This window comes from Strix uralensis, chromosome 7 (genome assembly GCF_047716275.1).
Source record: "Strix uralensis isolate ZFMK-TIS-50842 chromosome 7, bStrUra1, whole genome shotgun sequence".
NCBI classification, from domain to species: domain Eukaryota; kingdom Metazoa; phylum Chordata; class Aves; order Strigiformes; family Strigidae; genus Strix; species Strix uralensis.
Window position 1 is genome coordinate 26,914,122 of NC_133978.1, and position 10,463 is coordinate 26,924,584.

Below are 10,463 nucleotides of genomic sequence, written 5' to 3' on the forward strand. Positions count from 1 at the left end.
TTTGCTCAGTTAAGCAGTTTTGTTGGGACAGTGAGGACTTGGTGGTGCATCCACCTTCAAAAGGAAGGAATCGTCTGCTCAGAACCCCAGAGCTCCTACCCTGAAGTGGGAGGGTGCTTGGTGAGGCACTGCCTGCCTGCAGAGATGGCACTGGCCTCCCATGGCACTAGGCAGGACTTATTCCCTCTCTGCGATCCTAGTGTGATGCAGGGTTGCCCAGACGGGCTGTCTTTCCCTCAGAGGTATGAAGTTGGACCTCTTCTTTTCCTGTCTTCCCCCTGCTGTCATCCAGGGTGATGGGAAATCAGGTTTACAAAGAATACTTTATATAAATAATGGATCAAATGAATACATTTTTCTCTGTAGAACCATTCTTCTCTTGCCACTCTTGGCTGCCAAGGGAGGATGGTTTCTGCTTGCATTTTCTTTTCCTCCTTCTTAATAATGGCGTCTTAGATTTTATGCAGATTATTTCTCTGTGAAGTTCTTCCACGTTTGAAATGCCCTGGGCTTGCCTGCCATGGCTCAGACACTCATTAACATCCTCGCCGTGCAATTGAAAAACAAGCAGGAGAAGCAAGCGGTGCGGTACGTTTGAAACCAGCGCTGTCTTCCTGCAGGCTGAGCCTCGAGAGGCCCCGTTCTCCCCCAGGGCTGCAGTTGGGTGTCATGGGACTGGTGCACCCCATCTCCCAGGAGCTCAGGGAGCGGGAGGGGACAGGATTCTGTGCACTTCAAAGTGGGCATGGGAGTCCAGAGAGACATTTCTGGTCTTGAAAATGTTGAACAAAGGAATGCAAAAACTCACAATAGCTATTTTGAATACTGCAAACCCAAATATCCCTCCCTGATAAGCTGTGATTCAAAGTGACAGCTTTATATAGCTTACATTATTTTAAAATGAATAGTTTTTAGCCCCTGAAGTCACAACCCAAGCACTTAGGCTTGGCTGCAAGTGAAAGGGCAGCAATCACTGGGAGCAAACACTGGGTGAAGGTACATATTTAGAGGGGGATCACTCAGCTTTCAGTGTGTTTGCTTTGGCCTGTTGGTATTCCTTCACAGCAGTGGCATTACAAAGGAAACAAGCAGCGCTCATCCTTCATTTCATTAAACAGTTTTTATCTCAAATGGCACAGCACAGACTTGCAAATAAGTTCTGCAGTGTCACTGCTATCTAAATAAATTTTTGCAAGTTGTCTTGATTTTTTTTTTTTAACTGTTCTGCCCTGGTTCGGAGTTGAAATAAGATATTTTTTCTCTCTTAAATTATCATGTGTGGCTGTGAGCTGTCATGCTGCTGCTGCATCTCACTGCCTAGGGCAACAGCGTAGACAAAAAACATGAGTACTGCTAGCGATAGATGTTGGCACCAGCCAGACCAGTTATCAGGCTTTACAATCTCATTGGCTTGGATTAACTAATATTTTTTCATGGAGTGAATAAATTACCATGTTTAGTTCTGTTTGCTCATCCCCCCAGCGAGGGTTTCGTGCTGAAGCTCACAAATTGTGCAGTCATGTAGATGCTAACATCTCTGTGCTGGCTCCCACACTGACCTTCCACTTGTGCTGTGGACCAGGGTGGGATCTCTGCTGGCACCAGCTTTCCAGCCCCATCCTGCTCCAGCCCAGCTTTGTTCCTGGGAAGTGCCCATGCATGAGGAATGTGATGGGGTTGTTTCTGGGCTCCTGTGTCTTGATGCAAGGAGAAGCTGTCCCCAGCTGTACATCACGGGGTGAGGTTCAGATACTTTCCAATACCAGCCTTCAAGGGGCTGATTTCAGTCCAGGCTGGGGGGAGCAGAGCTTTCCTCTCCCTGCTGTGTCCCAGCTGGAGTGGGCATTACTGCGCTCCCCTCCCCAGTCCCACCTCTCCTGGCTTAAACCCGGCTCCTTTCCCAGGCTAAACCAGCCTCCCCTGCCTTGCTGCTGGGAAGGATTTACAAATCCATCACCCAGCCCTCCCATGGGGTGCCTTACATTTTAAGCCTAGGTCCTTTTGCACCAGAGGGGAGAACTGGGAACGGCTTCATCCTCTCTGCTTCTGGCAGAAGCTCCTGTGCTGCTGGGGCTGGGAGTTGGGATGAATGGAGGTGCAAACCTGCCTTGGCCATGGTGGCTGTGTGTAACTGGGTGCATGCACAGGTCTATGATGTGGGGGCATCTGCATTGGCCTGAGGTTGTTTTAGGGTTTGTTTCTTCCAACCTTTTTGCTTACAAAGCCGGAGCCGTGCTCCCCTGGGGAGCAGGATCTCCACAACCTCTTGCACAAAAGCCTCTGGCTCCATTGTGCCTCACCAAGGCTGTTCTGTAGCAGCAGCGCAAGAGGGGGCTGGCAGCATGCGCTGCGGGATGGGACCCCCTGCTCGCCCCGCATCTCTGGGGGTCCCCAGGGCCAGATGTGCCGGGGGAGGGCAGGCCTGGAGATGCATCCCCCTGGATGCATCTGGGGGATGGAGGGGGTACGAAGTTGGGGCTAAAAATAAGGTGAACAAGAACATAAAGATCACAGAGAAGGCTGAGGAGAGAGGCTGGGGAGGGATGTCCTCTTACGGAGGACAAAAATCAGCTCTGTAGGTAGGCCCTAGCATGGTTCTCCAGCTTCAGTGAGTTGCTGCCTGCATCTGGGGCTGAGCAGAGCTGTCGCAAGGCAAGATAAACGCTTTCCCTCTCTTTTCAAGTTATTTTTGGCTACTGGCATCCTCTTGCCATCCTTCAGAGCCAGACCCTGGTAGCCAGTCACTCAGGCTTGTGCCCCTGGGGCTGCTGCTCCTTCCTGCAGCACCTGCGCCCTGAAAGTGCCTCCTCTACAGTGTGGGAATTTGGGTGATGGAGGCAAAGTGGGTCTGGGACCAGCTCCCCTGTCCCACGTTGTGCAGAATCTGACTTTCTTCCAGCCTCTTGTGACTCCATGAGGGCTGGGGGAAGGAGGAGTGTGAACGTGGAGACACACGCTCACGACTGTGGGACTGACACAGCACAGAAAGGCCGCCTGCAACTGCAAAAGCACAATGAGCCCAAGCGGGCACACAGCTTATTGATTACATCCCAGCATGGGACTGTCGCCAGCTAGCCATAAATATGGAGCAGGGGCAAGCTCATCTGCACCCAGGGCATCTTCATTAACAAAATCAGGACAGAGCCGCTGCCTCCCTCATCCATCAGGCTGAGGCACTCCTTACTTCTCAGGTCAGATGGTTTCCCAGATCAGGGCTGTCAGTGCAATGGGGATTGCAATAAGTGAAAGGGGTTGGTGGGAACAAGCCCAGTTCCTCTAAAAACAAAGCCTGGTGTCTCTGCTCACCCTGTGGCCAAGGTCATCAGCTGAATCCTGAAAACCCACCTGCTCCTATTGGGAGGCAGGGTTTTATGGCAGAGGAGCTGCAGTTTATGGCACCGTGGAGAAATATGCTGGATGTGCTTGGCAACAGCAAATGGAAAGTTAGTCTATTAAACAGTAAATTATCCCTCCAATGCATCTTCATTGAGGAGGGTTAATGAGTGGCTCCAGGCAGAGCAAGCGGGGAAAAGCGCGTGTGTATGCACAGCGCGGATGTGGAACGACTGCTACATCTGGGGACCCCCGAGTCCCCGATCCCACGCTGCACCAACAATAGCGTTTCCATGTGCGAGGCGCTTCACAAACACCTCCTCGCGTGTGGTTTATTCAAACCAGCTTGTGCCGCGCCGCAGAGCTCCCAGGCGGTTGGTGTGTCCAGCTGCGCTGGGAACAGCATCTCCCCATCTGTGTCTGGGCTGCTCGGCGCAAATGTTTTCCTTGTGGACTAGAGCTGGTTTTGGGAGTCCAGGGTGCGGCTCTCGGCCTCTCTGCTCAGCCGTCCCATGAGGCAGGGATGCAGTGCCTTGCGGACTGTCCCCCTCCTTGCTGCTCTGCAATAGCTCAAGGCTGTGGGACAGACTGGGCTCTCCCCACTCGAACAGTCCCTGTTGTGTGAGGCTGGAGCCAAATCTGCCTGCTTGGGAGCCTCAGCATCTCCCATATCATCCTGGAGGACCCGATGGGTGCTGTTCCCTTCACTCAGTCCCAGTGGCAAGTTCCCCAGGCAGTGGAGCTGCCCTCCTCCTGCAGTCAGTGGGGCCACGTTCGCAGAACAATGCTGGCCATGTTTGCAGGGTGGTGCTGGGAGAGGATGATGCTGGCGGTGTTTGCAGGGTGATTCTGGCAGTGTTCAGAGGGTGATGCTGGCCACATTCACAGTGCGATGCTGGCCATGTTTGCACAGTGATGCTTTTGCCATTTGCCAGAGAGGTAGGGCTTGTCCCTGGAGAGATGCCAGAAAGAGCGCATCCAGCCCTGCCTGCCACTGCTGCTAACCAGGCGAGATTTACTGTGATCCCAGCGGCCCCCAGCCACCCGCACCGCTCCATAATAGACCCATCAAGGGCATTGTCGTGCTGCACAAGCCCAACAGGTGCCCTAACGGGGCTGCCACGCCGGCCCGCTCCCACACAATGCCTCACCCTCCAAAGCCGAGCGTGTCCGGCAGGACAAAGGCAGCCTGGCCTCCCAGCACGAGTCGAGCTGGCCAAGCGTGACAGATGTGGCCCCAGCCAGCAGAGGGGCAGTCCCGCAGCCTGCCCTGCACAGGGTCTCTGGGGGATGTTGGGCAGCCGGAGGTCGCGGCCACTCTGCCCCCAGCATGTCTCCAGCTGGGTCTTTTGGCCACCACTCCTAAACCAGGTGTGTTTTAGTGATGCCGCTGGTGGGAGGAAGGGTGCAAGGGGAGCTGGATCCTGCCATTGGCAGTGCTCCTCAGGAAGGGAGTTAGAGCAGGCACTGTGCATGCAAGCTACTGCCAGTTTTTTAAACACTTCTGCTCTGCAGCAGTGCCTGGTCCTACCCTGAGAAGCGCTGAGCACTGCTGTGGACTAGTGACAGCCATGGCATGGCTTCGAAGCACAGCGTAAATGCTGTAGCAAGGGTGGGCCAGGACATGCTGCCTCATCCCCTGCACGCCAAGGCATGGGGTTCAGCACGGCTGCCTTGGAGCCCAGGCATGCTGGAAGGTGCTGTTGGCCGCTGGCGGCTCTGGCAGGGACCCAGCTCCAGCCGAGACTGCGGGATAGCTAATGGGGGCTGGCTGCGGCCCGTCCCGCGGTGGGTGGAAATGCCCGGATGCAGCCCTGGGGGCCTTGGCTTAAAACTGGCAGCAATTTTTATTTGAAGCTTTGTAGCTGCTTCGCATCTCTTTGCACGACAGGTCTGGCGCGTACCCTGGAATCCTTCCCCAGATCTTCCCATGAAAACTCTCCTGCAAAAAAAGCTTCTGCTTCATTTTAACCAAACCCAGAGCCCATCAGACGATCCAGATGGTCTCTCTCTCTATCAAGCAGTTTGGCCCAAATCCCGGTGGCAGACGGCAGGACCAGGCCTCCCCTGATAAAAAAAGTTTGGGTTTCATTTTTCTCCCTGCTCCTCATCCATGATCAGAGGTACCCTGGGCCTCTTCTGGGCAGCTGTGTCTCTCCAAGGCCCTCGCCACCCCATACAGGGTGCCTGGACAATTTCGGATTGCCCAAATGCACTGGGGGCATGGGAGGGGATGCACAGCCTGTCCGTGCTGTCCTACCTCGCCAGGCTCACTCAGCCCTCACCGTGTTGGCAGCCCTGGAAGGGAGTTGCTTTTGCAACCAGAGCAACTGCAGAGGGGTTGGCTGTGGCTGGCTGCCCAGCTCAGTGGGATGCTCCATGGTGCTGGGGCATGGGGTGCTGGTTTTGTGGCAGACGGTGGCAAGAAGCTCCCATAGGAGAGCAGGAGTCAAGGTATCCAGAGGACAAAATGTGGATATTGGCCTGAAATGGGGTTTTCAATCTCCCGGTCCTCTACTCCCACTGGAACTGGGGCAGGCAATGGTGGCCTCCAGGCAGGCCCCCCGCCAGCTACTCCCTCTGCTGAGGCTAGGGCTCGGCTGTAAAGTGACCCAATGTTGCTGCAGCTGGACACAGAGACGGAGGGAGTCTATTTATTCTGCAGATCACAAGGATTTGCCTGGGGCAAGTGCCTGCAAAAAGGAGGAAACAAGATCCCTCACCCTGCTCCTGCCTTCCCTCCAGCATCAGAGGTAAAGGGCAGGTTAGGAAGACCCAGCTCTGCTCTGCCAGCCAAGGGACGAGGGGGAGTTTGGGGGGGGGGGGGGGATTGCAAGCACCACACCAGTAGCAACCAGTTTGGGGGAACAATGAGCTGCTAGGAAACAACCTTCACGCCCCAAAATGCATCTGAGGTCTTGGGCACAGGGCCCCTTTGGGTGCCATTGCCACCACGGTCCCCCTGGGAGCCCCAGGCCAGGCTGCAGGGGCACCTCTGCTGAAGCCGTGCCAGCGAGGGGTCAGCTCCCAGAGTCCTGGGAAGCAGCTCATCTTCCTCGCTGTCAGGGCTGCTGGGTAGCAACGAGGAACAAACCCCTTTCATCCATCTCAGGCACAGCTTCCTCCCGGGATTGGGGCCAGAGGAAGGAGATGTCATGAAAATGCAGACAGATGATGGGAGCCTGCATTCGGGATGGGAAAGGGCTGCTGATCTGGGCCAAGCCAGTGGAACCTTGTGTGTGTGTGAGGTGGCTCTTGCCGAAGCGAGACCCCATGCAGACAACTCCCTCTCACCCTGATTCAGGAGCTTGTGGAGCTCCATACGCAGGCGGCATTGATTTAAGAGGCACTCCTGCCCCTGGGACCTGCCACCATCCCTGCAAATATCCTGCTGGCTGGGGAAATGAGCGTGCAGTGGGGTGTCGGTGCTCACACACCTCTCCTCCCGCTGCCAGAGCAATGTGACAGGCTCCCACCTCCCCTCCTTCCACGGGTTTCCTCTCCAAGGAGGACATTTGCAGCAGTCTCTGCTAGCAGCCGGGGATCTGTTGGGCATCTCAAAACGCCTGTTGTTTTTCTTAAGGACTCAGCTCTCGGAGCCATGGGGTTACAAGTGTTTCAGGTGTCAATGCAGCCCTCCTGGTTACACACTCCTGCTTTGCATTTGCAGACATCAGGGAAGAAAATGGAAGGTACTAAAATGAATGCAATGCTCACATTTTGGAGATGTCAACCTTTTGGGGCCAAGCTCACAAGATTTCTTGGCTTCACTAGGTATGTTTTACCTCTTTCTTCGTGGTGGATTGGCCACAAAGACATTTTGGTTACTTCATTTCCCCTGGAGCGGGAAAGGACATCGCTAATGCCACAGCCGGATCTTTTAAGATTTGCCATCTGTGTGTGAGGCAAAGAGCAAAGTGGAGAGGCATGCCCAAGCCCCGGCTGTGTGCTGGGGTGCTTGGCCGCAGGGTTCCCACGAGCAGACCAGGCACCATCCTGGCTGACCAGTGCCAGACGCCTGTGTGGTCCCCGTGGGCTGCCGGGTCCCCGCGCCTCGCCTGGGCTCCGGATGATGGGGACAAGGCTCCAGGCGGCCGGGTGGGAGACAGGCCTAGGGTGCCTGGAGCACACCGGGGGATGGGAGAGCTCCTGTCGCACCCTGAGGAGAGGTGGGAATGCTCTACCCGCCGCCACCGCTTCTCCGATCCCTGCCAGACCCCGGGGTGTCTCAGCCCGGCCCCGGGATGCCTCTGCCCGCAGGCTGCCCGCTCGCCTAGCTGCACCCGGCATCCCGCAGCCATCTCACGGGGCGGGGGCTGGGGGGGGGTGTCGGCTGCCCCGCGGGCCAACCCCGCTGTCCCGGGTGGGGGGAGCGATCCGGAGCCCACCTTGCTGCACGGCCGGGGCGGTGCACAGCCCCGACGGCTCCGGCTACCAGGGTGCCGCTGCCCTGCCCGGCCGGGACCGTTCCTGCCGCCGGTGCCGGGGGCGCCGTGAGGGGCGGCGGCGGCGGGGGGGTGGGGGGGGGGCCGTCGGGGCGGGCAGGGCGGGAGGGAGGAGCCAGCGCGGAGGCTGTGCCTGGGCTGCGGGATGGGGCGGCAGTGAATGCGGGCGGGCGGGTGTGCACCGACGGGGCTCTCGCCCCGCAGCCGAGCCGTGCCGAGCCGTGCCGAGCCCAGCGCAGCCCCGCTCCCCGGTGATGCGCAGCGGCCCCGCCGCCTAACCCCGCTGCCCGCTGCCATGGCGGCCCCGACCCCCGGGGGGGCGGCGGGGGTCCCGGCGGGGCTGCGGACCGTCGCCTGGCTGCTGGCGTGCGCCGCGCTGTGCCGGGGCCGCGCCGCCGCCTGCCCGCCGCTCTGCGCCTGCAGCGGCAGCACCGTGGACTGTCACGGCACGGCCCTGCGCGCCGTGCCCAAGAGCATCCCCCGCGGCACCGAGCGCCTGTGAGTACCGCCGGGCTTTGTCCGGGCCGGCGCGGGTGGGTGGGCGACGGCCCGTGTCGGGCGTGTGCGGGAGCCCGAGGGGCTGGGGCCAAGTGCTTGTCCTGGGGAGGGGGGTGCGGGCAAGTGCCCAGCGGGGGGGTTGAATGTTTGAGAGTCTGTCAGGAGTGGGTGCAGGAGCCCGGCGGGGGATGCGTGTGCGAGAGTCTGTCCGGGGGGGGGGGGTGCAACAGCCTGTCGGGGGGGGGTGTGTGTGTATGCAAGCGCCCGTCCAAGGGTGATGCGTGTGTCTGTTAAGGGGGGTACTTGTGCAAATGTCCGTGGGGGCGTGTGTAAAAGCCTGACCAAAAGGTGCGTGTGCAAGAATCTGGTGGGGTGGGTGCATGTGCAGCGTCCCGTTTAGCAGGGGCGTTTGGGTGTGCGTAACTGCCTGTCCAGGGGATGCGTCTGCCAGAGCCTGTTGGGTGGGTGTATGTGCATCATCCCCTCCGTGAAAGGGGTGCAACAGCCCGTCGAGGCGGGGAGCAGTGTGTGCCTGCAAGAACCCCCTGGGGCAGGCTGCGTGTGCAACCCTTCGTCTGTGGGAGAGGTGCGCAAGGGGTCCGGCACGTTCAAGAGCCCGCGTGTGCCAGTGTGTGCACAAACATGCAGAGTGGGGTTGGGATTGGGGCTGTGCCCGAGGGGGTGGGTTGCTCCTGGGGGGACATTTGCACTGGGGCAGCCTGGAACGGGCTGGGGTTGCTTGCCCCATGGCACCCACAGGCAGGTGCGTGGTCACCCCTGCTGTAACTTGTCATGGGCTACCCACACAGCTGGAGGGATTGTCTGAGGGTCCCTGCCACCCCAAGCCCCTTCCCGTGCTGGGCACGCCTTTGTCCCCGGGAAGCCCTCCTGGGAGTGCTGTGCATGGTGCTAGGATCAGGCCCCATTCCCCCCCGCGCCCCTCGGCACCGCCGGGGTGTGACCAGCCTCCAGCCGTGCCCGCAGGTCACCCAGCCCTGCCGGTCCCCTGTGCCTGCACCTCACTGCTCATGTAAGCCGCTGCCACATCCCCAGGGGTGCTGGGGGGTGTCCCTGGGTCTCTTGGCTGTTCTCCCGTAAGGAAAGCATTTCTCTTACAGTCACGGTCTAGCCGGCTGTGGGGGTCCTGTGGCACCCGCTGAGCTCCCCCCAGCAGGGTGCCCCCTTTGCCGGCTGGGCAGGTCTTTCTGCGTGGGGGCCCTGTGGCTGCGGCGGGTCCCCACTCCAGGGAGAGGCGCATGAGCTGAATGTGTCCAACCCGCTACTGGTGGCAGGTTCCCGGTGTGCCGGTGTCCCCAGTCCCGGCAGGAGAGCAGGGCTGTCCCCAGCCTCTCCCCTCTGCTCGGGGGCAGCGGGTGCCCCATCCCAAGGGCTGAGGTGGAGCCTGGTGGCACAGTAGCCCCCGCCCCCCCCCCCCCCCCCCCCCCCGAGCCCCAGCCGTGGCGCCAGGCTGCCCCGACACCCCGCTTGCAGCGCAGGGAAGCGTTGGGCTGCCTTCTCCTCAGGCAGCAGAGCTGCAGGGTGCGTCCCGGGACAGCCACACACACGGGGCTCCTCCTGTCCTGCCTCCGTTTTCTGGGGTGTGAATGTGCCCTTTGCCTGCGGCTGGGGAGAGACCCCGCAGGCAGGGACTGCAGGCAGCCTGGCAGCTGCCAGGGCTGCACCCAGCGTGCAGCGCTGGGAGCTCTGCGGGACACTGCTTTAGTGGAGTTTTCTCCCGCCATAATTATCCTCATACAAATGATTATTACCCAGCACAGCAACCAGGCTGTTGCGAGCTGCAGTCCCATAGAGCTGGTTTGTGAGCTCTGAGACAGGATCCCCCTTTCCTCCATGCCCAGGGTGGGGGGAAGGTTTGCACATAGCCTGCACCAGCCCTTTCTGCCCCTCGGGGAGCTCGGTGGGCTCCGCAGCATCAGCCTTCCACACACCCAGGTGCTCAGCACCGCTCAGAGGGGGCGATGCTGGAGTGGGCTGACAGAGGATGCCCTTGGGTGGCTGTCTCGCTCCTGCCTCGCAGGCCATCTCTGCCCCTCCAGCAGCGGGTCCTGCTTGCTGTCTCCTGTTCTGCCTCCACCGATCGGGTCCTCCATGTCCGTCGTGGATCGGTGACACTGAGTTTTCTCTATATTCATGCAGCTGCCGATGCCGGATCTGCTGGCTGCGTTG